Below are 4,139 nucleotides of genomic sequence, written 5' to 3'. Positions count from 1 at the left end.
AGCAAAAAAACAGAACAGAAAAACCCTGACATTTATCTAATAGGCTATATGTTGATCACAGATAATCCTCTCAACCCCATCAGACCCAACGTCCTTTTTGTTTTTTTGACACAGGGTCTCTCTCTGTTGCCAGGCTGGAGTGCAGTGGCGGGATCTCAGCTCACTGCAACCTCCGCCTCCCAGGTTCAAGCAATTCTTCTGCCTCAGCCTCCCAAGTAGCTGGGATTACAGGTACCCAGCACCATGCCCTGCTAATTTTTGTATTTTTAGTAGAGATGAAGTTTCACCGTGTTGATCAGGCTGGTCTCAAACTCCTGACCTCAGATGATCCGCCCACCTCAGCCTCCCAAATTGCTGGGATTACAGGCATAAGCCACCATGCCAGCCATTTGTATTATGGTTTTAAGGTGTAAGACTTCTTTATGTATTCTAGATACAAATTCCATATCAGATATATGATCTATAGATGTTTCCTCCCATTCAGTGAGTGGGAGGAATTATAGGTTGTTGAAATGGAGGAGACGGGGAAGGATGATATTCCTGCAGATGAGCTAGACCTATTCTAATACCTGGATCTTGACATCTTAGCACATTTGACATTCGGTCTCTAGGCTGGAAAAGATCTCAGAGGTCACACCCTTTGATAGGCAGCATAGAATAAAAGGTGGATGGAAAAATAACCCGTGACTGCAAGAGGCAGTGTGGGGGAACTGTCTGATACTGCTGAAAACAAGAGGCAGCCCCAAATTCATCAATCCTGTGTGTGATTTTCACAACAAATTTTTGTTTCTTTTTTTATTTCACAATGAAATTTCATGTCACTGTGCCCCAAAGAAAAAATAGTAATATATAGAATGGAAATAATGTAAAATGTATATATTTTATGTTTGTTTTAGTTGTTGAAAATGTATAACATTTATGATTTTTTAAAAAACTTTGTTTAAATTTTTTTTTTTTTTTTTTTTGAGATGGAATTTCGCTCTTGTTGCCCGGGCTGGAGTGCAATGGTGTGATCTCGGCTTACCGCAACCTCCGCCTCCCGGGTTCAGGCGATCCTCCTGCCTCAGCCTCCCGAGTAGCTGGGATTACAGGTATGCGCCACCATGCTCAGCTAATTTTGTATTTTTAGTAGAGACAGGGTTTCTCCATGTTGGTCAGGCTGGTCTTGAACTCCCAACCTCAGGTGATCTGCCCACCTGGTCCTCCCAAAGTGCTGGGCTTACAGGCATGACCCACTGTGCCCGGCCCGTTTTTTAAAATTCTTAAAAATAAAAAATTAGAAATGGGGTCTCATTATGTTGCCCAGGCTGATGTCAAACTCCTGGCCTCAAGCAATTCTCCCACCTCTGCTTCCCAAAGTGCTGGGATTACAGACGTGAGCCAGTGAGTCCAGCAAGGCAAAACTATTGAAAAGCTTTTTTATTTTTTATTTATTTATTTTTCTGGAGACAGAGTCTTGCTGTGTCCCCCAGGCTGGAGTGCAATGGCACGATCTTGGCTCACTGCAACCTCCATCTCCTGGGTTCAAGCAATTCTCCTGCCTCAGCCTCCCAAGTAGCTGGGATTATAGGCGCCTGCCACCATGCTTGGCTAATTTTTTGTATTTTTAGTAGAGATGGGGTTTCCCCATGTTGGCCAGGCTGGTCTCAAACTCCTGACCTCAGATGATCCACCCGCCTTGGCCTCCCAAAGTGCTGGGATTATAGGTGTGAGCCACTGCACCTGGCTGAATGAAGCTGTATCTCAAGATAAAATAAAATAAAATAAAATAAAATAAAATAAAATAAAATAAAATAAAATAGTATGCTGTGGAAAGATATTCAAGATAATTAAATGGAAAAAGATTACAGGGCAATATATGTATGGGTCTTCAAATTTTTGTGTTTATAGAAAAAAGTGTGGCAGATTATAAATTAAAATCTTAACTGGTTTTTCTGGGAAGGGTAAAACCATAGATGATTTTTACTCTGCATACTTATCTGCATTTTTACAAATGTCTACTCTGAAGTTGATTACTTTTCTTAAGAGAAGGCCAGGCACAGTGGCTCACACCTGTAATCCCAGCACTTTGGGAGGCCAAGGTGGGCGGATCACAAGGTCAAGAGATCGAGACCAGCCTGGCCAACATGGTGAAAAGCTGTCTCTACTAAAAATACAAAAAACAAAAATTAGCTGGGTGTGGTGGCGGGCACCTGTAGTCCCAGCTACTTGGGAGGCTGAGGCAGGAGAATAGCTTGAACCCGGGAGGCAGAGGTTTCAGTGAGCCGAGATTGTGCCATTGCACTCCACCTGGGTGGTAGAGCGAAACTCTGTCTCAAAAACAAAAACAAAAACAAAAAAAAAAAAAAGAAAAGAAAAATAATTTTAAAGCTACTCTTAAAAATGTTTATGAAGTATATTTAATTATATGGAGGAAATGCTTATGCTGTAATGTTAAGTGAGGAAAAAGGCAAGGCAAGATACAAAACAGCCTAAGTGTTAGAATCTAAATTACACACATCAGAAGAAGAGAAGCATCTTGTTTCATCCAGGGAGAATGATTCTTTTTTTTTTTTTTATTTTTTTATTTTAGTAGAGATGGAGTCTCACTGTGTTACCCAGGCTGGTCTTGATTCCTGGGCCCAAGCAAACCTCCTGCCTTGGCCTCCCAAAGTGTTGGGATTACAGGTGTGTGCCAGCACACCTGACTGGAATCGTGATTCCTTTGAACTGACCTCTTCCTAGCATTTGTCCTAAAATGCTAGGATTAGGCCGGCACAGTGGTCACACCTGTAATCCCAACAACACTTTTGGGAGCCGAGGTGGGTAAGGATCACGAGGTCAGGAGTTCGGTGATCAGCCTGGGCCAACATAGTGAAACCTCGCCCTAATAAAATAGAAAAATTAGCCAGGCATGGTGGCATGCACCTGTAGTGCCAGCTACTCAGGAGGTTGAGGCAGGAGAATCTCTTGAACCCAGGAGACAGAGGTTGCAGGAGCCAGATCACCACCACCAACAGAGGAGACTTGGCTCCAAAGCCTGTAATCCCAGCACTTTGGGGGCTGAGTGGATTACGAGGTCAGGAGATTGAGAGACCATCCTGCTAACATAGTGCGAAACCCCAGCCTCTACCTGGGTAAAATACAAAAGATTAGCCGAGTATGCGGCATATACCTGTAGCCGTCCCAGAAAATTCTGGGAAGCTGAGGCAGGAGAATTGCTTGAACGTGGGAGACAGAGGTTGCAGTGAGCCAAGATCGCGCTACTGCACTTGCTGTGGGCGACAAAGTAAGACTGTCTCAAAAACAAAACAAAAACCATGGGGAATTTTTTTTAAGCTGTGAAAAAAAAATACAAAACTACATTTCTTGTGATCTTGTATCAGACATCTTCAGGCTTACCTGAAAGTTTGAATCAAAACAAAATAACAAAGTGTGCCTTTTATATAACTTGTCTCATTGTAAAGACCCATCTTTTTTCTCTGCTGAAGACAGGTTTTCTGAAACACACAGTGCTGAGTCTTTCCCATCCCTCAACAATTACTGGATTATTAGCTAAATAAGCATTCTCCAGCAGATCTAAATCTGACACAACAAGAATGCACGTTTCTTTGGCTCTGAACAGCATTTTATCTTTTGAAAACCACCTTCTCGTGAGTGATACTCAGAATTCCATTTTATAGTTGAGTAAAAGCTCAAACTCATTTGTATCTGGTAAAGGATTCTGGAGGTCTCCTTGCAAATTTTTCTGGTTCATTATGCCTCCCTTTATCCTCCATAAGATAATAGTTGATAGCCTGTAGTCCCAGCTACTCAGGAGGCTTGAGCCTAGGAGTTCAAAGTCAGTCTGGGCAACATGGTGAGACATGGTGTCCTAAAAAATAATTTAAAAAAAGATAGCCGGGCGCGGTGGCTCATGCCTGTAATCCCAGCACTTTGGAAGGCTGAGGTGGGTGGATCACGAGGTTAGAAGTTCGAGACCAGCCTGACCAACATGGTGAAACCCTGTCTCTACTAAAAATACAAAAATCAGCTGGGCGTGGTGGTGGGTGCCTGTAATCGTAGCTACTCAGGAGGCTGAGGCAGGAGAATTGCTTAAACCCTGGAGGCGGAGGTTGCAGTGAGCCGAGATCGTGCTGCTGCACTGCAGCCTGGGTGAC

This window comes from Papio anubis, chromosome 9 (genome assembly GCF_008728515.1).
Source record: "Papio anubis isolate 15944 chromosome 9, Panubis1.0, whole genome shotgun sequence".
Lineage (NCBI taxonomy): Eukaryota > Metazoa > Chordata > Mammalia > Primates > Cercopithecidae > Papio > Papio anubis.
This window is presented reverse-complemented; position numbering follows the sequence as displayed.